This window comes from Perna viridis, chromosome 11 (assembly GCF_037379345.1).
Source record: "Perna viridis isolate PV_CMFRI_1.1 ecotype Kerala chromosome 11, ASM3737934v1, whole genome shotgun sequence".
NCBI lineage: Eukaryota > Metazoa > Mollusca > Bivalvia > Mytilida > Mytilidae > Perna > Perna viridis.
In genome coordinates this window covers 11611953-11637970 of record NC_142455.1, presented here as the reverse complement: position 1 = coordinate 11637970, position 26018 = coordinate 11611953, and the positions used below count along the sequence as shown (strand labels likewise).

Sequence of the window (26018 nt, the reverse complement as noted above, 5' to 3'; positions counted from 1 at the left end):
TATCATTTCAGAATACAACGATCTGAAACAGCTACAGGTTGACGTGAGGTAATGATCATTGAAAAATCAATGGCGTAGTTTTTTCCCCTCTTTCTGTCTCCAAAAAGTTTGTGGAAGGTTGATTTATATTATTTTTTTTTATCGGATAATCATTTCAAGTTTATGGTCTCATAGTTTGTTTAAGGTACAAAAAGTCCCACTTGAAAGTCACTCTTTATTTTCTATAAGTAAAATCTGTCTAAACAAAACCACGAATTATTGAAATTGCAAACGCGGCATGTAATGGGATGGAGTGACAACAGCTGGCTCGGATTAAAGGAGAAGACCATGTTATTGTGCAAGTCATAAATATCAAAACTAACTTGTTAAATATTCATGAAAATTTTAATTGAAACAAATTAATTTCCTTTTCTTAATTAATAAATCGAGATTTATAATTAGGAAATTTGTAGGGCGCCACCATGACCGGTTGAACTGTGACGTCACGAAGTCGGTTTGTAAAGTGAAAGTAAATAGGTAATTGATTACGATGTCAACAGAAATCGCCAATTTCGGACTTTTCCTCTATAATTTCAACATTTTCAAAATAAATAGAAGAGATTGAGGAAAAACATGTATAAGCAAATGTCAAACATCATTGACGAACAACAGGATTTGCAGCCAGATGACTGGTATTTGTTAGGAAAATCTTATGGCTACTTCCGAAGAATGTTCGTGTTGCTGGTAAAAAAAACTTTAAGAACATTTCTCTTTTATAATTCGTGCAATCGTAAGCTTGACAAGTCATCGTGTTTTGGTGATTAGATAACATGATCGTAGAAATATTTACGGAATATTCTTTGATTACATATTATTTGCAGTTTTTGTATCAGTACCAAACCGATTTAGTGACGTCACGAGCCAATCGGAAGCTATCGGTATGATCTTCCTTTATATAGGAGAGTTCTGCAAGATGGCTATCCACTTATATTTCAAGGATTTCGAACTTTGCATAGCCTTGAGCATTTTATAAAAGCGCATTTTGCATTAAAGATTATTTATTTTTGTTTACGTGGGTATAATTTATCATAAGAGCCCAACTTAATGCAAGGGTGGTATTTCACTTAAAAAATAAAGAGTACGAATAGTGTGGAATGCGTATCTGCGGACAGTTGCTTTTGTGGGCTAGCACATTAAAAATACGGCTCAGTCTGTCGGACTTGAATAAGGCAAGATCTGTTCGATTGGTCAATTGTTCCCGTTCTGAAATGCATAAACTATCTGCCATATACCGTTAAACTTCAATCAATTAATTAATGATTAAAAGCTTTACCGGTTGACATAGTCAAGTGCACCTTGGATCAATACATAATATTCTATATGAATAATATACCAAATATTCACATATTTCAGTAAAGTAGAATTTGTCTAACCCGAACCCTTAATAATCCGAAACAGACACTTCTTAATGTCACTTTACATTAATGATACTTGATATTAATATACATGTATTTTAAATCTTTGAAAACCGAACACCTGTCTCAACCGAACAAATTTGAAATCCAGAACTACATTGATTAATACATATAACTGTTAATAAGCAATCCGCATAAAACTCATGCAAATTGTGATTCATGGTTTGAAAGCACACACACACACACACACACACACACACACACACACATATATATATATATATATATATATATATATATATATATATATATATATATATATATATATGTAATTCAAAATTAAGGGAGTTAACTCTAAAACTGAAACTTATACTAAAATACAATAGTCACTGTTAGATTTTCAATGTAGATTATCTCCTAAGAGCAGACAAATTGGAATAAATAATTATACATGCCATCATATAGACCATATAGACCTATAAAGCAAATTGATAACAAAAAATAAAGTGTGTAGCCTTTTTCTTTGGGTGTATCACATTCTTACAGAATTTGCATGATTCTTACTAAGACTGATACTTAAGGATTCAAAGGACAGCAGTTACTAGCGTACACGTCATGTTACATATCTTTTATTCCCAATAAACTCAAAATGAATAAATAGTTAATTAAATACATTGATATGTTTTACCTACACAATACGTAAGCTCAAAACAAAATCAATCTTAATTGAAACTGGTAAATACTTCAAAAAAAAAAAAAAAAAGCAAAAAACAAAAACAAAAAAAAATGTTTTTGGCACTTTTTATATATATTAATTAGTTCATATCTACAGTCTATGTCCAAACATTAAATATGACTACAGATGTTGCTCTAAAAATAACAATTATCAAATACAAATGTTTGATATATCTGATAACAAAAACTAATTGATCAGCTCATCAAAACACATTTATCAGGTATTCTATCCTTGATAAATGACTTCAGGATTGAAAAAAAATACATTAAACAACAAATGCCTTGAAATTTACATAAATTTATGCCGATCAAATGAGCAATCTTGTTGTTTTTCACCTAAGTCACATTCATTCTGCTGATAATTCACGATCAAATGAATTAAATACACTTAATAACCAACTAATGCTGTTATCTTTATAATTTCTTCTGTGTTATTAATGACTTTATTTTTGGATGAGTGAGATGTACTTTACTGCAAAGATAATTTAATTTATTTTTACTTCTTCTCACAAAGTGGTTCAACAGAACAGCCAAACTGCCTTTTAGATTTGCATTATTTTCATTTTAAGCAGATTTAAGATACATGTACCTACAGGTTTGAAATGCTTTCTATGTATAAAACTAAATGGCAAGACAAGTAAACATAAAATAACAAAAATGAAATTGAAAGTTGGTGCATTTGACTATTTGCACTATCAGAATCAAGGAAACAAGACAAGATTTTCAATGTCATTTTGGTAATAAGAGTTATAGTTGAAATGCACTGAAAAAGAACATTACATTTCAAGGTCAGATTACTCTGTCAAAAAACTAACATTCTATTAAAAATTTTCTAGGCAAATCCAGTAATGCAGAGATCAAATAGTGGCATTATGTCCGTCAGTGGATCGGTGGGGTTTCGACATGCATGTTTTTGAATTTTCACATTTAGCCTGATTCTTACAAAAAGTTATACGTAATATTAAATAAGCAACATTGTATAAAATGGGATGTAGGAAACCGTTTCAGCACGTGGATTACTTTTTCAGCTTTTGAGAAACATTTGTCGAGTAGCCCATGTGCTTTTTGATAGGTAGAAAAAAACTTCTGTATTTGAAGATTGCACTTTTGATAATAGAAGTGCATATTAATCAAACCTGATGAAAATTTACAAAAAATCAAGGGCATCACTCAGGGGAAACAATGTCGAAAAATGTGAAATATTTATCAAAAACGAACATAACAAGGTTCGGGGTAAGGGTATCGTTCCTACAGTAGCCCGGCAGCATCCATCAAATTGCTCATATCTTATCCATTTAAAAAAAAAGACAATTCAAAATCAATCTGCTAAAATTGTTGAGATGGCCAATTTTCAAGAAAAAAATTTAAGATGTCAATCGTTTAACTGTTGAATAGCAAGTTAAAAATTGGGAAAAGCGCTTTCTTAAATGAAGCGAAGGTATTTGTGACGAGATGGAAACGCGCACATGTTTTGGTCACGTGAACAACGAGAATTCCAGTTGTTTATAAAGACACATCACAGGCTAAATATGTTTCAGCCGCACCAGTTTTTTAACCAAATTACACATCTCTACAAATGCATCCGCTTCACATGTACTATATTAAGGTAACATGGCTTTAATCTAAATGCCTACATGTTAGATTGCCTGTAGTTAGGTTCAATTGATACGCGTAAGTATGAGAAATAATGCTCGAATGACAAAGGTACTGTTTATCAATAAATTACGTACATATTTTTGTTAATACATTAATTTTGTCCCTATAGGATCTGAGGTTTTGATATATTGAACCCTTAGGGAAAAAACAATACATTTGATTCAATGAATTTAAGTATGATAAATAAATGTGTTGGAAATAATTTTGATGATACACAATGAAATTAAGGGATATTAAGAGTGAAAATGAGCTAGGTGGTACATTTGATTAGTATAGCTTTGTTTTTTTTTTAATAACTTGATTGAAAATGAAATAAACAGATTATCAAATTTCTGGAAGAATAATCAGAGGAACAAAGATTCTAGCAGAAATCAAAAGAATGTAATTCATGGACAAAGACCAGACATGGAAAACACACAAACACAACAAAGAACATAAATTAACCAAAACAATACATACATAGCAACAAAAGTAAATGAGCAACTTAGACTCCACTAAAAACTGGGAGCATGGACCGGATGTACCAGTAAGGTAAGCGTCCTCTGATTTTCTAGAAACACTAAGGTGTTTGATTGTTAAGTATTATGGTATATCAGGTTGTCGGATTGTTAAGTTTACGGAAAAATAAAGGCGTCGAAATGTTTAGTATGAAAACATATTAGGGTGTCGGATTGTTCGGTACGAACAAATTTTGGGTTGTTAAATCGTAAAATATTGGGAAATATAAAGGATTTGGATATATAGAACATACAACGAGTTGATTATGAAATTTCTTTTATGGCCAATCAGCGCATGAGAACTCGAATCTTTTTAGAGAACAGTAATATTTTCTCACATCGGTCAATAAGTTTAGAAATGGATAAAACATAGGACAAACTAAAGAATTCGGAAATACAAAGGTGTTGGCTGGTATGTATTCAAAAACATTAAGGCGTAAAACAAGATTTCAATTTATTTGCACTTTTGTGCTGAACGAATTATATTTTTGCTTTCACTAATAAAAATTGCATATCTCAATACTACATTATACTGAGATTGGGTGTAACCCACATCACTTGTTCTTCTAAAAAAACGGAAAAAAGAGACTTTAGTTCGTTCTGTTACTAGATTTCCATTCTTGTAATTAATTGCTGTAAAATATGTTGATTCAAATACAATGACAATCATATTCCTTCTAAGAATCATGCAAAAGTCTATATATTTTCATTTTCGATATTTTCTTTTAAATATTAAGGTAAAGAGAAATTCACATGTTGCTTTTCATTTAATCCCTGGAGATATGGATTAAATAGACTGTAGTTTAGAATTCAGAATTCTACTATGCAAATTAAAACTGAAATACAATCGAAAGAATTTAATCCTTGATGTGGGTTATCCCCATATATAGATCGTAATCAACATTTCAGCAGATAGACCCATAAAAGAACTTAATAACAAGAATCTAAATTTCTGTCCTTTTTTTGTGTATCATATATTTAAGAATTTACATGATTCTTACATAATATAGTACTTAAAATACAAAATCTGACAACTTACCTTGGAAAAACGGATCAATTAATTGTTTTTGTTGGTTTTGTCAATTACAGCGAACTAAATAGAACTTAAAGAAAGCACACAGTCATTTCAATAGGCCATCTTTAAGTTATTGATAAAGTAATATGCGATTGCTTTCACGTATTAACATCTAATTTTTCGACTAAATTGAAAAATGTTTGGTAATTGCATCAATTACAGGCTTTGTTTAACACACTCTTTGGAAATCGGTGAGTTAACCAACACATATAGTCCATTTTTCGAAATACTATTACTATCACCGACTATCAGAGGAAACCATGTTATTGAAAATAACGAATTACCATTTCTTGTTTAACCCACAAATTTATTTATCATTAACTCAACACAAAAGAGTTTATTTGATTATTGGCGCGAACACATGAAACTTGTGAGAGAGATATTAGATAATTTTAACAACAGATGTTGCGGAATAAAAACGGTAGTTATATAAAACAAATAGAAAAAGGGATAATTCAAATACTAAAACATAATATTTCGATAGATAAATTAAATATGACTCACAGAGGATTAATTGCTAATTAAATAGTGTTTGAAGTAGGTTGTAGAATATTGTCACAGAAAAACTAACATAAGTAATTGTATCTGAAGCTAATATTGACTCAATGATGGAATATTTACGCTAAATGCAGATAATAAATATTTTTTGGATGAACTATTGGTATTTTTAAATTATCTAAGATGAATTTTAATACGCAAAGAAGAAATATTTTTTCTGAAATAAACTGGAATGCCTTACGTATATTTGAGTGATTTCAGATATTCACACACAAATACAATTCCGACGAAATGAATTACCACGAATAAAACATACTTCTCTACATTATGATTAATGAGATAGGCATACGATTGACAAAATCTTATTTTTGCATTCTTTGATAACCCAAAGACGTCAACATTAACCCTAATGTTTGCTCCATGATTAATTTCGGTCGAAGGGTTGTAATATAATATGAAATGGAAAATTCCATATTATCAAGTTCCGAAACATCGTCTGACGTATCCTAAAATCCGAAACAGCGTCTGACGCCCGAAATATTTTCTAAACGCTGCAGGCAGTCTTTCAGAAAATATAAGAAAGTGGACAAAATGATTTTACGTAACGTCACCGATTGTCAAACAACGTTTGATAAGAGTAGTGTCCAAGAACGTTGCATTATAATTATACTTTGACCTTTCTTTTTTTTCAATCGAAACATACATAAAGATAGACAATTCTTCTCATTTAAAATATTAGTTCGTCATGCCAATCCCTATTTCCACTTTTATACCATTTTGTGACTTAAGTTTACCTAATGCAGAAATGGTAGAACTAAATTTGGGTTAACTTTTGAATCGGAAACTGAAAATTTAGTAGAATTTACCCACTTGTATTGTGACAGGTGCCGCTGGCGGAGTATAACATACTTATCCACCAGGAGCACCTGATATTTTGTGGGAGTTTTTTAGTGCTCTAGTTTTTGTGTTTTCCTCAACTTTATTTTTTATTTGTAATTGTATTTAATTCCCATCGTGGCATTGTGTCAGAAGATCGTCTCCATTTCTTGTTATTACGTTCAGGCCATGCCCTTGGATTTTGATTAATTTTGGAAAATTTTTGTCGCTTCGGTTTTGGGTATTGAATATCAATTACTTCATGATTTAATTTTTCAATTTTTATCCTTTTGTTTTGATATTCTTAACATAAAATATATTAACACATCAGAATGTATTTTCTTTTAAAAGTAAATCACATGTTTATTATGATTAATTGTCTCCGAGATTTTTCTTTTTGATCCAATTTTCGAAATAGAATGATAAATGTAAATATTGACAACCAATCATAATGGTGTTTGTTAAATCCGATTTAGTAAACATTCCAAATAACTAATTATGGAATGATAAGGACGGTAAAAAAAAACTACTGAGAAGTTTTCTTGCCCACATTAATGATTCCGTTCAGAGATTTGTAATGTAAAACTATGAAAAGGGGGGGGGTGGGATTAAAAAGAGAAACATAAACTTGGGTCGACTAGTCCAAAAAAAAAACAATACAAACACTATAATCAAATAAAGCTTACAAGTTAGACAGAGTAATCAAGAGAACCAAGGTTATAGCGGTAATCAAAAGAATGTAATCCAGGGACAAAGACCAGACATAGAAAACAGACATACGCAACAAAGAACATAAAGTAAATAAAATCATACATACAAAGTAATAAAAGCAAATGAGCAACTTGGACTCCACTAAGAACTGGGAGCATGAACCAGGTGCACCGGTAGGGTAAGCGTCCTCTGCTTTTCTAGAAACACCCGCCGAGTTGCTCATAAAAACTAAAGTCCGGAGTAGACAAACGAGGAAAGGAAAACTATGACCCGTTGAATAAATTATTTTTCATGGCGCTGATGGATACACCATAACGATCCACGAGTTCATGATGGCGATCATAAAACTTCATAGACAAATGGGAAAGTAAAATAAGTAAAATGGACTGCATCAAAATTTCATGTATGCAAAAGGCACATTGGTACAGTCCCATACTTTACAGAGACATCTGCCGAGTTGAGATGCTGATAAATTAAAACTAGTTAAAATAATTTGTCTAAAACTGCAGAATTATGTTGAATATTCATATTAAGAATAAAGACAGAAATAAAATACACCGAGTGATGATTAGTTCTCTTTAATAGCAGCGTTGCTCTTAAACAGAAATCGATGTCCGTATTGCAACTTGTGGTAAACCGGATTAGCTTCCAAATTCATTCATCACAAAACTAATGATGCTTTTATAAAGACAGCATTTTGCATTTCATCTCAATATCCAGACATTTCACAATTTTGATTGATGCCTTTGTTTCTGGATAAAATCTGAAGTAAATATAATGCAATGCACATCAATTTCTTTGAATACAACGCGTCTGTAAATTGAAAGATATTGAATCATATTTATTGAGTAAATATGCATTAAAAATTGTTATTTTGTCCGATGCTACGAATGCCTGTGCAGAAAGGCATTTATGTGCATCCATAACTCAATTATGAAACTCCTTTGACCACTACGTTTATGGATACATTATTTAACCATTCACTTTACGTAAAATGTTTTTTTTTTGCGACCAAACAATTATGTTGAACTCACGAGGTCAGTGAACTACCATCACGAATAAAATTAAAATTTAAGTGCGGATGATGGTATTACTGTGAATCTACGTCAACAATGTTATACTATTTATGTGCATATGACTTACAAACTTATTTGGTATCTACATTCACATTATAAATATATCGCAATCAATCATATATTTTAAATAAATCTGTCTTCTTTTTTTCATTTATTGCATCATCTTACGGAAGAATATTGTCGAGAATATGATGATCTATCTTGCCAAATATGCAACTTGCAACAATACGCAACTTAATTCATAATTTAATCAAAGTTTAACTTCATTTTGCGTAATTATCAAACTAGGATTTGTATATAATCAATAATCGTAATGGTAGAGCTTTGATGGTTAGAATTTATTATTTTTATCCAAAGACCGTAGCTGAAGATTATGCATTCCTTTTTCGCCTTTTAATATTTTCGAAAGTTATTCTCTCATATGCAGACCTTTTTGAAAACAATGAAAAAGTTGTCCATATTTTCAGATGCAATATATAATTTATTAAAATAAAAAGTTGTCTTTGCTATCGTAAGAGTTTTTGTCATTTCAATGCCACGTTATATTAGTTAAAAAAAGTCTTAATTTTTTAGCCTTACAAATAACTTAAATAAGCACCAAAGTGAAACTCCAAACATTATGTTATTTCGTTGAAAAAAGAACACTTTTTATTTGGGTTATTAGTGCACATTGTCTAGGAACTGCTTCTTGTTAAATTTCCTTCTCAAAGATAGTCAAATAATGACAGATGACAAGCGCTTTGTAACCAATTTGCACTTTGAAACAGTAGATTTTACCACTAAATTAGCTAGCTGAAACGTTCAATTACCAATTACAAATTTGATAGCGCATTACTAAGCACGCTTTCTGCGTTTTTAGTCAAAGTCACCTTAAAAACATCCAAGGTACATAAAAAAAAGTCCTGCTTGATACGACAGCACACGTAGAATCCTTGAAAAAAAATATTTTCAATCATTGCTTTCTTTTACAGAACGGTTTTGTTCACATAGCCCCCACAATCAATACTAACCGTCTAATGTAGTACGTACCATTATTCGTCCACAATGTCATTTACATGGACTGTTTGCAAAAAAAAAAAAAATAGAACCAAAACGGTATTCCTTTTCACGCATTCACGCATATACCGGAATTTGCAACATTAAACATTAGTAATATTTTTGTATTTAGCAACCAATGAGTCGACGCGACAATGGATGGACCAAAGTTACCTGAGGATATTCACCAGCTCAGTAGCCAGATTTGTCCGACCCGATTTATATCAGGCATTGTTATAAAATTTCAGAATTAAGAACTTAAAAACTTTACCCCGGAAGATTCACTCAGTGTATTGCACTTAGTAGGACTTTTCTGTATAGGATTAGGCTACCCATTTCGATGTTTTTCTTTATTTAAGGAGGTAGACCTAGGGTAAGGAACACAACTCTTAAAAATCATTGAAAAGTTTGTATTCACCATTTTACAACAATCTTATGTAAGCATCTAATTAACTTGGATTCATTTTATTCTGCTTCAAATGAAAGCTTGAGAGGCTTTGGTGAAATTGAGTATGATGCAAACATATCACTGATTTCATGAGTTATGTCCCTTACCCTAGGTCTATCTTCTTAAGTCCAATTCATTTTTGGATTCACATCTTCCTGCATATTTGGCTATACTGCTGCTGTTGATAGGTTACCGCTTGAAATACTTGTATAAGCATACTGGAATTGGCAATTATACATTGCCTGGCACTAACCAATATTTGTACGTAATCAAAATAATACACCCACCTTTGGTGCTGCTTTTAAACTTTGAATAATGCATACATTCTTCAATATCTGATAGAAAAAAAACCAGAATAAAATACTAATGCATTCCAATTGTGTACATGCTTTAGGTTTTTACAAAATTGCAAAAACAAGATTCACGTAATGAAATAAAAGGACATTAAAATGATTGTTTCTTTCAGTTTTCCTTAAATGAACTACATGTCTGAAAAGATTTCAATGGAATTAGGTAATGATCAAACATTTATTGAAAACAAAATTGTCACTCCATGATGTTGGCTGTCGATAAATAAACATAATTGTACTTTCAAAAACCAAACCTAAAATAATACTAAATGTGTACAAACAGACAACTTTATATCAATTAAAATAAATATTGAATTTTGGAGAACCAAATCTGCCTAAACCAGACAAAGTCTTAAAATGGTTTGGTTCAGACCAGTTTTATTATGTTTTTTTTTTGTTATTGTCTTTTAGCCAACCAATAGTCTAATAGGTTTACATGACTGAAAAAAGATCCTGCTGTCTTTCACGAGTTTAAGAAAATTAAGTTTTTTTCACGAGTGAAAAGACCAAGAATTTTCCAAACAAGTGATAGATAACCCGATCTTTGATCATCGAGTATAAGCACATGTTTTAACCGTGAAAACATATATTATTTAGTTTCATGAAATTTCATGAAATATTGTATATAGTGACGACAAAATTATCTTGCCTTTGTTGAAATATGCTTATGACGCTGCCACTTTTAAGACGTTTCATTGGTTAAGACGAGTGCGTTTCACCTCGTTTTACACGCGTCGTCTCACCTCACAAAGGTCCATTTCCGGATGTAGTGTTCTTTTCAAATATAATAAAACTTTTACATAATATGGTGCAACAATTGGCTAAATACACATATATTAATATTTCAAATCTCTTGATGCAAATATCAGAACAAATTCACATATTTATTTCCATTTAAAATCTGTTAGGTTAATAACTAAGAACTTTTTTCACAACGAGATGTGGATGTGTATAGATAAAGTTTATCTTCAGCAATAAAATAATAAATAAATGAAAAAATAAAGATAAAACAAAATAAAAATTAAAAAATTACAACTGGCGCTTTTACCGTGTTTAAACGTATTCAGTTATTTTAATGTCAGGAATTAGGAGTGAATTAGTTTTGTGAATGGTTTTGTTCATTTTTTCTGAGTAACCGCTTCTTTTACATTAATGTAAAAGTAACTTTGAAAAGCTCCAAAATATTTCTATTCGATTTGACTTTGTTTTGAAAGAGGATGTTGAAAATGCAATGTTTACCGATAATGCTTCTTTGCTACTAATCCCATTGTGTAAATACACAATGTAAATAAATTAACATTCATTCGAACATGTTTCCAACAGGGTTTTCAATTATATATCAAACAGCTCTTATTTTCAGTGTAATGTTAGAGGTAATCAGATCTGACAACGTTAAGTTGAGAAAAATGCACTTTATGTTAAATCTTATTGAGGAATAAATGTATTTTGTTAAAATGTAATTAATATCTCCCGCAGAGAGCAAGGGATGTCATCAATATCCGGAATTTATTTCGCCTATGGCTTAGCAATACATCACGCATGTCATGCAGAAGGCTAAACTGCCGCAAGTTGTTCTCTCTTGGGGTAAGATTTAACGACAATCGCAAATCGGTCAATTTCATGAGAGCTCCTCTGGAGGACAAAGCTAGGGACAGAATGGGTTTTTGTAATCCAATCACCTTAATTACCACTTTCTTGATTCTAAATCAGGCACTATATATGTTAGTTTTTCAAGGACGACATTTAACTGCAAAGCTGTCTATTTTTTTTTAATCCTGCTTTTTTTGCTGCCTGCAGCAACACCTTGTTATCCAATGCATTATCCCATTTAATAGGAGGAAGCAAAAGACAAACGTAGACTAACATCAACAAACGGCTTCACTACTAAACTTAAAACAATACAAATACAATATTTAGACAATATATGTTGTGCTTAATGTATTACATAAGATTCATTAACTCCGCATTAGTACTTAAATGTTTTGGTATACATGCAGGTCAGAAACATGAACGTCATTACGGAGGTGATTCAATATAAATTAAAATATTTTCATTTTGCAAATAAAAAGTAAAATATGATTACAGTCATAGCATAAAAATATACATTTAAGAAAAGAACATAAGTTGTGGGGTTGGGGCACATACTCTTCGTTCTTATTTAAATATTCAAAATAATGAAGCCGTTAAAAATGAAACCTTTTAAGCGTTATGAGGAAAACTGGAAGTCAGGAAAAGTATCCCGCCACGAAACTAGAGCAAACCAATACATTGTGCACGTGTTAATCGGCACTGTGCAAACATTTTTTTACCATGATGGCAAACTCATTCAATTTGTCAATGTTTGTCCATATATTTTATTTGGACAGTGTATATTATTTATTGTTTTCATCTTATTTTTTAATAATCATTGAAATCCTAATCTTTCGAAGGAAAATTGTTCACTCATAATCGATCGATGTTTAGGCAATTTAGTTTCGCATTTAAATCCTCAATTATGTAAGAACCATATGTCAATGCGTATTTCCTGTAGAAAAATGACTCTTTCTAAAGCTCACGGGATTTAAGTCAATGTCATTTTCACTGAACGTAGTTGTTGAATTGATATGAGCTTTTTATCATATCGATCAATAACGATTGCCATTTATAAGGTTTACCATTCTAGGTCAAAAGTTTGGACGGAGGAGAGGTTTCTGCCATGGTATGTAGAAATGACATAAAGTGCAGGTAAAACCATCTGAATTATTTAACATATATATATTACTATTACACAGAACAAATTATAAAAAAAAAAAAACATCTCTCAAATATCACGCGAAAGATTAATAGGACAATTAATTGGAAAGAATAAATAATTACATTATGATTACGCTCAGATTAAACGAAAATGCGGAACTTGTTCCGCGCACAATTTAAATTTTCAAGCGTTCTTGGCATGAGGAATTACATTTTACTGTTTGCAACATAATCATATATTTAGTAATTGGCGATTGGTATTCGTTTTGTGACTTTTTGAAACGGGAGAGAGTCCAAAAGGAAAATTACCAAATTTATTTCACATTATGAATTATCATTTTGTTTTTACAAAGGGATAATTGATAAACCATTGTTATCTAAATAATAAATGTAGTTTATAGCAAGCTAATAATACTTTTATTATAAAAATATATCTGTATGATATTTCAAAAGAAAATTTGACATCAGCACGTTAGGATTGTTTGTTTGTTTGTTTGTTGGGGTTTAACGTCCGAGCAGCAATATTTCAGCTATATTTAGACGATGAACATGAAATTGATGATAAAATGAACATGAAATGGTGATGAAATGAAAAAGGGATGGGACACAAGGACAATGGGGTCGACAAATTTAGATTGCCACTGGAAATAGGGAGAGGTGGTTAGGGTCGGGCAATTTAGCCTCCTGTGGCGGAGCCCTATGGTTCCTACTCCAGGAGAATACCACAGTAGGGTTCTTTAACGTGCGAGGAACGTGGCATCTTTCCCAACACGATGCACCACTATGATTTGCGGTCAGGTTTTGCGTATTATAGCCTGACAACCCAAGCATGTAACACGCCAGGGGTACCCCATTCCACCACCTAGGGCACACATCCCAGTTGCTCTGTGGGCAGAGCGCCCTAGCCCCCGGCTAGAGTTCTGAGCACTAATAAGTCGTCTTTTACGACAAGCTTAGCGCTGCTGCAGGCCTATTCTTTTAACACCCGGACCTGCACGGGGCTGCACGTTAGGAAACTACTAACATTTATTCAAAAAGTCTCCTTTTAAAAGTATACAATTGGATTGAAAATGATAGAGAATTAAAAAAAAATAACAAAATACAAAATTCGAGATCAAATGCATTGTTCTTTTCTCACAATAATAATATAGTTTCAAATACCGTTTAAACAGAATATAAAAAAAATACTATGTAATACATCAAAACCCGAATTTCTGTAAAAAGTGATTTTTTTTATTGAAAATTTCAGGTACATTAATTCAACATCATAGGTAGGAAATTTTAAAGCTTAATAAGATTTGATATTATTTAACCCATTAAACACCCGTCAAAGGGTAATCACGGGAATCAAGATTCTTGCGGAAATCAAACGAATGTAATCCAGGGACAAAGACCAGACATGGAAAACAGACAAACACAACAAATAACATGAAGTAACTAAAATAATACATACAAAGTAACAAAATAAATGAGCAACTCGTACTCCACTACAAACTGGTGACATTGACCAGGTGCACCGGTAGGGTAAGCCTTCTCTGTTTTTTCTAGAAGCACCCTCCGATTTGCTCATAAAAAGTCAAATCCGGGGTAGACGAAAGAGGAAAAGAAAACTATGACACTTTGGAGAAATCAGTTTCCATGGTGCTGATGGATACACCGTAGTGACTAATTTGACTTCATAATATTAGAACCAGACTTTATTCTATATCTCTCACTCCATTTACAAAATAAGTCTTGACACTCCTGTTTCTGACCCCACCTCATCATTACACAGACTTGTTGCCATCATTTTGGATATTGGTTTCCACAGTCTCTTTAAACCAGTTTGTGTGAAAAGTCAAGATGAAGAAAAACGTTCATTTCATCCACTACCGTTTATCAACAAAGGTGTAAATGCAATTAATTTGACTAACATCCTCCATCACAAAAATGTTACCAACACAATTCTCCCATATTTCATAAACAAATCCATACCAATTATTTCATATTCCTATACTTCACCCATTGCATCAAAAATTTTCATTTATAAAAGGCTATTGCAGAACCTCGAGATTGAGGACTTAACTTTTTATTAGCAACTCGGTGGGTGTTTCTAGAAAAGCAGAGGACGCTTACCCTACCGGTGCACCTGGCCCACGCTCCCAGTTTTTAGTTGAGTCCGAGTAGCTCATTTGCTTTTGTTACTTTGTATGTATGATTTTATTTACTTTATGTTCTTTGTTGTGTATGTCTCTTTTCTATGTCTGGTCTTTGTCCCTGGATTACATTCTTTTGATTATCGCTATAATCTTGGTTCCCTTGATTACTCTTTGACAATGTTGGCACATAGTTTATAGTCTACTGAAGAAGAATTAACAGTTCGTTCGTTTAGAAGTGTCAGAACATGCAGAAAAGCTAGTTCAAAGTTTTTTTTAAATAGAGGGGAAAGCTATATGTATCTTCTGTTGTTGATAGTAATGCTTTACACTTTATATGATATATATCTGACACTTAAAGAAGAAATAAATGCCATGTCTGCATTTCTGATACCATTTTAAACCAGATTTCTTTGAAAGATTTGTTTGTTTTTTCAATATGATATACCTGATTCTTATAGGAAATAGCACTTGAGAGTCAATAAGGCTTTCATATTTGAATCAGCACTATTATATCAACCTATAAAGATGGATTTTATTCAAGGCAATTAGCTTTATTTTCTGTCACGAAACATCCGCGAAATTATTTCCATGCAAACAGTTTCTTGTTTGAGTTATGGACGATGTTTAGACAACTGATTGCATAAATTTACACCCATGAAAAGTGGTTAACTTTGAAAATTGCGAAAATAACACCACGGCAACAGTAACATGTTTAAATTATTTCAAACTCAGATATATGAAAAAAAAAACAAACATATTTGACACTAATTTACAATCATTTAAGATCACCATGTTTTCTATGACAGTGATCAATGTACAAGATTTGAATTCAAATATAAAAGATTACATTGAGTAATTGAACAACCTGAAAATTCAGGTTTTTTTGTGGAAATTAATTGGTTCTGCTTCTTCATGAGCTGAATTCCTATGTCTTCACTTAAAATTCCATTCGCATTTCTCGTTTGTCACTTCTGTGGATGCTATCGACAAAAATGTACCTAAAATATTGTAAACCACATCAAAATAGGGAGAAAACTATTTCTGTCCAGAAACAGAATCATATGTTGTGTAACAAATGATTTTTACATGATTTGATCATGATTTGATCATGATTTGATCAGATAGATAACGTTAGATATCAAATAAAGTTTTCGCGTGTGTATTAATGATTTACATTTGTTGAGTATTTTATGATTTACATATGATTCACACATTATTCATCCAATGTAGCTGTATTATTATATTTTAATATTAAGAAAAGTATTGAAGTCAAACAAACTATATTCAGCAATAATCTTTCTTCAACAGAATGAGTTTTAAATATCTATGTAGTGCATCCTATGCCTTTTAATGACCATTTGTCTTATGTGACAAGGATTTTGCTCCTCTATAAAAAAGTTACACACAACGTCTCAGAATGTGATGACTATTCGTATTAAATTGATACAGAGAAGATAACATAAACTTATAGAAGGTTCTGAAAAATTCCTAAACGATGTTAGAACTGTCAAATTTGCGAAGCACATTTTTGATCGTTTCCTCCGCGGGACTCGAACTCGTACCGCTGTGACATCTATGGCAACACCGCCTGGTAGTACGGGACAGTTCATCCAGGTGACATGCATCATTAATTTTATCCTCTATCCTATATAATAACACATGGATAAACTGTCCCGTACTACCATACATTGTGCACTAAGTTATAGCCCTAGATTAATCCTACGAGGAGGAATGACCCGGCCAGCGAAAGCTATATTTTTAGCCTAGCTGGCCGAGTGGTCTAGGCCGCTGGATTTTGTGCAGGCGGTGTTGCCATAGATGTCACAGCGGTACGAGTTCGAGTCCCGCGGAGGGAACGACCAAAAATTTGCTTCGCAAATTTGACTGTTCTAACATCGTTGGGAATTTTTCAGACCCTTCTATACGTTTATATATATTCCCTGTATCAATTTGATCCGATTGAGCAGTGTAACAAATAGAGTCGTCACATTCTGAGACATATATATATATATATATCTTTCCTCTCCTACCGATTTCACTGTTTCTGCAGATAATCATGGTTGAAGACGTTATTAAGAGTTACTTGGTGACGTCGCGTTATAATTAAAACGAAAGTGAAAGTAACGTTCATTATAAATATTACAGCTATAAATAACGTCGTGGTGACAAATCTATTATTATTCATCTTTCTAGCATTTATTTTACCTTTATATATTTTTACTTATTTATTTTCAAGTGGTAAAATGTCGGTTTATATTTTTGAATAAAAATGTTTCTTTATTAATACGTTCTTGTTCCTGTATAGTTCTTATTTCCACAGTTCTCTAAATGTGCACCGAATTGTATTTTGCGATATTCTGGAATTTTGATTTGTTGTCGAAGGACTGTAAATCTTTTCCGGAGTGATGTTCCCGTTTGTCCAATATAGTTTTCTCCGCAACTACTGCAAGTTACATTGTACAAAAGATTTTCTGAGGTACACATAAAACTGCTCTGTATATTAAATACATCTCCTGATTTAAATGTAAAAGATTTACCGTCTAAAATGTAGGCACAAATACCACACCTTGGTTGTTTGCATTTTTGAAATTTAGTTTCCGATATGCTGGTATCAAATCTTGCCGAAGTTAGTAGTTTCTTTAACGATTTCTGTTGCCTCTTACTTTTAATTATCTTAAATTTATTTAAAATATTGTTCATCCGTTAAACTTGCATTAATATTGGCAAATTGAATAATATTAAAAAATATATATTTTTTCGAAAATATATAAAATAAAAATATTCGATGGTGAAATATTTCGACTCAGTTGTTGAATACTGAAAACAAATATGAACTGATCACTTAATTCCACGCGCCGTTCGCCATTAAAGTAAAGATCTATAAAGAATACCACTATTACAAATTGCCATCAATGTGACAAAAATATTGGCTGAGTAAATAAACTTAGCACTGAGTCGTTAAAAGAATATGTCTACAGCTGTTTTATCGTGAAGTAGATTCAATAATAATAGTGAGTCTTCGCAGATATGTACATCATCAATTTGCCTTTACAAAGGGTCGCAGAAGAATTTTTCATCTAATCGCAGCTCTTGAATAAGATTCTTTCTCTTCGTTTTTAGTAAATTTGATGCAATGCCTACTTCAACGTTTAGAAATGCACATATTAATGTAAAAACTTCAAAAGGTTTACTCAATAATTAAAAATAACAAAACATTACTATATGCCAATATCCACCACGTAATATAGAAACATAAATACAAACAAAACAAAACACACAAAAAAAAACACATGCACAAAAAAAAAAAACAAACAAAAAACATAATCAGAAACATATTTCAACTTCTCGGTTTCAAATCTAAAAGACAATCCAAGTTATATATTTTTATTGCATTAAACCATATTTGTACATAAATATGTCAACAGCATAGCCGTTTCAGTTTAATCTTCTATTGCCACTTTTGGGATGTCTTCTTGGAAAATTCATTATGTGCTTCATAAAACGTTCCCGTGCTTTACTATTATTACTATGTCTGAAAGGGGTAGACCCAGGGTAAGGGACACAACTCATGAAATCGGTGATATGTTTGTATCATATTTATTTTCACCAAAGCCTATCAAGCTTTCATTTGATACAGACTGAAATCAGTCCAAGTTACTTTTATGCTTACATGAGATTAATGTAAAATAGTTCATAAATACGTTCTAATAATTTGCAAGAGTTGTTTCCCTTATCCTAGGTCTACCTCCTTAATCAAACTGTTTAAAATCCAAAAGGCTGTCTATACCAGACATTGTTTTTTAAATCCCTTTGTCTTATTGTATTTGTAACTTTAATCTTGGTAATAACAACACATTTTTAAGTAATGTCAGGTAGAAGTTCGGTTTAAACAGGTCTCACTGTATTTATTTCGATTCTCATTGGACTAGTTTCTTCATATTTGTTTGAATAGGCGCAGCCCATGTGTTGCACAAAATGTTGATCATGTGTTTATCACGTTTTTACCATGGCTTTGGTCTAAAGAGTTTTGAAACACGTTATATTTTTCCAATTAATCTTTGATAAACTCTTCTCCTTGGTTTTTTACGGTAAAATTATGCCAAAGCATGTTTTCAGAGTGTCGTTTTTTATACTTTCGTGATCCTTGAGGTGACTGAGAAAAGTTCAAATATTTAACTGTGAGCGAATAAATAATCGGTATGATCTTTCGTTGTGAAACGACAAAATAAAATGCAATAAAATTACAGAACTGCGAACAGCGTCTGACCTTAGATATTGACACTAGACGTGGCAGTCAGCCCTGTCAGAATATGAAAGAATTTGCAAAGTCGGGAAAATTAAATCACTTTATGCGACGTTATCCGATTGTCGAACGACGTATGATTTGAATTACCCCGGAGATGTTCGAAAGGCCTGTCTGCAGCGGTTAGTTCGAGTAGAAACGAACGCCTGTTGCTGCGTGGAACTTGTAAAGTTACGAATGTTCAAATACTTGAAAGAGAAAATAATGTTCGGTAACAAAGCCCGTTGCAATACCAAGACAAAAAAATAAACAACGTTCTTATTTAAGTTAGAAATAAAAACTGAGAGATATTCAATAGTTTTTTTTTAACAAACTTCATGTCCTAGGTTGAATGCTTCGAATGGGTAAAATATGTTGAATAATAAAACTAAGTATTTGATTTTCAGTTCTTTTAATTTTAACGGGTTTATTATCTTCGTTAGCAAGTTTCGACGGCTCCGTACGCCTAGAAGTATAGTTCTTCTACAAGTAGGTTCATTTTAGTGTATACAAATGCTTCATCGGTCACACTGACTAAGGAAGAACGTGAATATCATGATTATTATTGTTTTACAATCGCGAATAATACAAAAAATTAAATTGTGAGTTTTTTCATTATCATTTTTTTCACAATTTAAATTTACGATATCAGATCAGTTTCGTGGACTTTTTTCTAACAATTATTTAAACTCGATAATACAAGTACAAGAATCAGTAAGTACTTACCACAAAAAGAGCTTCAACAATTTTTGTAAGCTGATAACATTCCATAAAAAAAAACCACGAATTAAATATTTTGTATGTCGTTTTTAAGCAACAAAACGAACATCACAACTAATTTGATAATTTCCATCAAAATCAGATTGTTCGCTCAGTAGACGACAATTATATTTGATTTCCCTCAATTATCCCAAAACGATTCTGTGTTGTTCACAAAATGCTTCTACGCTCTTAAAATTGATTAAATTATTACGAGCAAAAAAATCAGTTCTTAGAAAATTTCTCCGTAGTCCTTTTTGATCAATCACTCAACGAAGGCTAAATAAGAACAAGATTAAATACACTGATCAACGGAATATTCTACAAACCGCATTAGTTTTCTTCGACGGAATACAAAATACAGATTTAATTATATATGTGGATATTCAAGACCTCATTGAGTACTTAATGACTTGGATGCTAGACCGTGTCATCTTGTCTTTTGTGTCATATGAATAAACGTTCTTATCTCTGGGGTATAAATATGATAATTCTTGAAAATTGTTTGTTGGTTTCTTTTATTCCGCATCTGCTACTTGGTTAAAGTCATCACTTCAACAGTTATTTGGTCGTCAATATGAACTGTTGGATAATAATGGTGTATCTATCTGTATTATGAGGACAAAATTATTCACCGTGTCATAGTTTTCCTTTCCTCTTGCGTCTACCCTGGAGCAACTCGGTGTTGTTTCCAGAAACGCAGAGGATTCCTACTTTAACTATTTCCTCATCCGTGCGCCTAGGTTTAGTTGCTCATTTACCCTTTTTTTAATATGTACGTGTTATTTTTGATATTTTACGTTTTATCGTCTGTGTGTATAGTCTAGTCTTTATCCTTGGACTGGTTTTTAAGGAATGCTTCTTATTTTAATAGGTTTTTACGAAATAACCTGGTTTGAGGCAGTTTACACGTACAAAACTTATTTTGTACAATATGCTTTGGTATTATGACGTCATTAAAGGCAATTGGTCCGCACCCTGCAATTCAAATAATCCCAAACTTAATAAAACTTTAACTTAAACTTACCCTATCGGTGCACCTGGTCCATGCTCCCAGTTTTTAGTGGAGTCCGAGTTGCTCATTTGCTTTTGTTATTTTGTATGTATGATTTTAGTTACTTTATATTCTTTGTATGTCTGTTTTCCATGTCTGGTCTTTGTCCCTGTGCAGGTCCGGGTGTCAAAAGAATAGGCCTGCAGCAGCTCTTAGCTTGTTGTAAAAAGCGACTAAATAGTGCTCAGAAACCTAGCCGGGGGCTAGGCGCTCTGCCCACAGAGCAACTGGGATGTGTGCCCTAGGTGGTGGAATGGGGTACCCCTGGAGTGTTGCACGCTGGGGTTGTCAGGCTATAATACGGAAAACCTGACCGCAAACCATAGTGGTGCACCGTATTGGGAAAGATACTACGTTCCTCGCACGTTAAAGAACTCTGCTGTGGTATTCGATAGGAATAGGAACCTTTGCGCTCCGCCACAGGAGGCCAAATTTTCCGACCCTACCCACCCCCTTTTTCTGGTGGCACCAAAAATTTCATTGCCTGAATATAGCTGAAATATTGCTGCTCGGGCGTTAAACCCCAACAATCAATCAATCTATCTGGACTACATTCTTTTGATTACCGCTATAACCTTGGTTTCCTTGATTACTCGTAATAACGTTTTGATGACGGATCTGGTAAGATTTGGAGTCAGTCATCAAAAATTGAATTATATGGAATATTTTTATTGTTTGAATATGTTATACTCAACAACATATTTTGGGACAGTTTACACTTTTTATTGACCGTTTCGATCTGGCATGTTCAACGAGAACCAACAAATGAGAAAGCTTTTCCGATTCAAATTGAATTATATCTACTAGTAATACCTTTTAATCCATGTCTCCTTGAATTCACTACCAACGTCTTAACGGAATTTATTGAAGACAGATCTGAATATATACTTATAAAGCCAAATGTAATTGTAACTGATCATACAAAGAACAAAATACTTAATGTTTTCATGTTTGAAAAATATCTGTGAAGGATAAAGTGTCATTGTTTATATGAATCATACAGTGTGTGAAATATGCTATAGAAAAATCCTCAATTTTGAAAGTTCAATTTGACTATTTGCACCATGATCATCAAGGGAAACAAAGACAAGATTTTCCATATCATGTTGGTGTATTGAGTTATAATTTCATTGAAATGCATTGAATTTGCACAATTCAAGGGCAGATTACTGTCAAAAACCTCATTTTTGTAACATTCTATAGAAAATTGTCTGAGCAAATCCTAGTACTAGTAGTACTTAAAACCAAAATATCGTAATAGGAAGCCAAATTCATCACCGAGGGGTACTAATTGAAGAAATGGTTTTGTCTATATTTGAAACTGTTATTTCGTATTAGATATAATTATCTGGTTTAAGTTTTTTTGGATTCTCTTTTATAGATCGGAATAGCAACAAAAATAAGGCAATTATAGTACTTTTGTACACACTGATGTTTAATATCATTCAAAATCTACATATATAAAATATACGTATATTTTTATGTGAATGTTGAAGAATTTCTGACTTCATTCGTCACCTTTATAACGAGTCTTCCGAAAGCTTTAAACAAATGTTATTCAAAGGCATGATATGTATAAAGAATATATCAGAAAAGTTATTTGATTAAACAATGATATGAAATCATTACTAAAACTTATTATATCATAGAACTAAAAAATGAAAAATTACCAAAGCATGCTCATTTGTATTTCGAAAAATCTAAACAAAGGTAACATGACGTAAATATCCTATAAGAAGTATATATGCCTTATTAGATGAGGTTTTACTATAAACAGTAAAATATACCATTTTAGGTTTGCAAAGTTAAAAGTGATTTTGGTGGAAAAAGAACTACAACTCTTGTGAATTTCTGATAAAACTTTGACACAACACAAATGAATACGAGAGCGCAATTATTCACAATGCTATTTCCGTATGGGTGAAGGGAGGGTCATTACTTCCAGTAAAATCTTAAAATTGGTCCAGGTGAAATTTCTTTAATCTAACGCGATGTTCCTTAAAATGTATGAAAACCACAATATCATGCAGCATTTCTGTCCGTAAGTTAAGGATCAGAAAGGGGGATTCTTTTTCAAACATCATTTTGTCCAGTAAGCCTTATTAAAGTGCAGTATAATATACACATATATGGGCTGTTAGCTTTCAAATTTTATACCTTTGGTTCCTTACAGTTCGTACACTTTTTTTCATAAAAAATACCTTTTTTTATTATTCACCTATCATAAACGTTTCTGTCTTTTATTCTGGGCTTCATGTTGGGGTAAAGATCTGGCTAAATACCGATGAGATATAATTGCGCTATTGTTATCATGTATCATATTTATATTTAGATATTATTTATCCTTTTACCATATACGGAAAAATATTCAACCTGTAAGATATTTTTTTCTTTTTTCATGAAAATCAAACACTAGTTATATTTTATAAAACTCGAATGTTATAGGGATCTAATGCATATAAAACATTACCTGATAAATAACAATATCAGAGTTTTTAGTAGCACTCCACACAAAAATCATGCAAAGATGATTCATGGTTGGAAAGCCTACATATTTTTTTTTGATATTTTGTTTAAAATGTAGTAATCAGAAAGAAACATGTGGCTTTTCATATAGCCCTTGTTCAATGGAGATAAAAAAATAAAAGAATGTACTGTAGAATTCAAAAGTTAAGGGGGATAACTAAGTAAATGACACTAAAATACAATAGAACCTATTGGATTTTTAATGTGAAATATCCCCTAAGAAACGAGAGATTTGAATGAATAATAATACAATTATATAGACTTATAAAGCAACTATAAAGTATATTGTGGGGATTTTTCACATATTACAGGATTTGCATGATTCATACTAAGACTGCTACTTAAAATGTCTTCATAATTAACATAACAAGATAGTGTTATACCTTTGTGTCATTAAACGTCCACTTTTTATACTTTTTTTCCATTTTTTAAAGTTTGTAAATGATTATCAGTCATATCTTAAATGTTGTCTTCCAACTATATATGCAGACGACACCTCTACTGATGTATGTGACAAATCTGTACAAATTATTAAAGATAAAATCAATTGAACTTACGTATATAAACTGAATGAATAAGAACACATTAACTATGAACTTGAAATAAAATCTCAATGCTCATTGTATGCTGATTGGAAAAAGTCTAAAATTGGCAAAGGTTAATAATATTGTACTAGAATCAATGATGTTGTATTAGAAAATGATACATCAGACATTTTATTGATGAGTGTTACCATAGATGTATGTTTAACTTGGAAGACACACCTTGATATAGTTTCTTAAGAATATCTATAAAAATAAGTGTAATTCGAAGACTAAGACCAATTATGTCAAATGAAGCTTTACTTAAAGTTTATAGCAGTATTATATTTCCACATTTTAATTACTGTTGTACTGTATGGTGTAACGCAAACAATAAATAAATGTAATAATTTTTAAGTTACAAAAGGCGGCTTCCCGCATTTCACTTAATATCAGAATTATTTTGACTCCATCACTATCTGTACTAAGATGGATATCATACTATTTTGTATTCATAAAGGTTATTTTAGTTTTTAAAATACTTCACAATTGCACACCTACATATTTGAATATATAATTAAATATGCACATGCAATTAGTTCTAGTATAATTATAATTTGTTATTTATTCCAAGATCTCGTACTGAATATCATCAATGTTCGCTAACAGTGTCTGGTACCAGAGTGTGGAACAATTCGCCCAAAAACATAAGAAATTGTAACATGTTAAAGTCGTTTAAAAATCTTATTCAGAAGGTTATTTTTCTATATGTTTATGAAACACCATGACATCATTGTTTTTAAGATATTTGTATGATGTATATATGTAATATGATACAGGACCACTTTGTGAACTAGTATAAGGTACTTACATGTGTTTATCCTGTCTAAATGAAGGCTATATTTATATAAAAAAGCCAAACAAACAAACATGCAAAAAAAAAAAAAAATACACACACAAAAAAAAACAATAATAAAAAAAGAACAACAATAGAACAAAAAAAAACAACAAAAATGACAACAAAAAATACAACAAAAGAGAAACAAAGCCAAAAAGAAGTGTTCTCATTTACATTTTGCTATTTCGCTTTCTGTATTTTGGATACCTTCCAACCGATTAAGAACCTCAGCTTTTATCCTAGATATCTTAAAGTATAACATGAAAATCTTAAGTTATCTTGTCACTGAAAATTTGTATTATTTATTAGACAATTAGAACTGGTAATCTTAAATGATAGAGCCATGAAAGAAAGATCGCTAATTACCAAAATAAGACTTATTTTGTTTTAAACCACTTCACGAAATGTGAGATTTGCTTACATTGTTTGGTGTTTGAATATGCAGAGATACTACCTGCGATAACGCTCGGTATCACACGTTGGCTATCATTGAAAAATATAGTGTAGTTAACAATATTTCGACATAAATTTTTTTCCGAGGAATTAAGTGAAATCCAGCGCTCCAACATGTTCCAGGCCTCTGACTCAGATCTATTCGATAGATACTGTGTTTACGATCTGACAAATATTTTCTGTTTGTTCACGAACATATTTCTCGCTTGACATTTTGATGTGGCGAACACAATTACCTACTGTAATTGATTTGCAATTCTGGTTAAACAGTACATTATATTACATACATATCATAATGTTTAG

The 26018-nt window shown here is 31.8% G+C and overlaps 1 protein-coding gene across 2 annotated transcripts in view; it reads right to left on the bottom strand.

Annotated features, from left to right (window-relative positions):
• The window catches only part of LOC148602986 (neuronal acetylcholine receptor subunit alpha-10-like), a 91498-nt gene extending 70663 nt beyond the window's left edge, over positions 1–20835 (bottom strand). The window contains exon 1 of one of the 2 annotated variants that reach the window (XM_088552734.1): positions 20231–20835. The gene's annotated coding sequence lies outside the window, so the exon portion shown is untranslated. Of the gene's footprint in view, positions 1–5321; positions 5691–20230 lie in introns of those variants that run through there. The other variant, XM_088552732.1, reaches the window with a different exon arrangement.
• Between the last annotated feature and the right edge of the window lie 5183 nt (positions 20836–26018).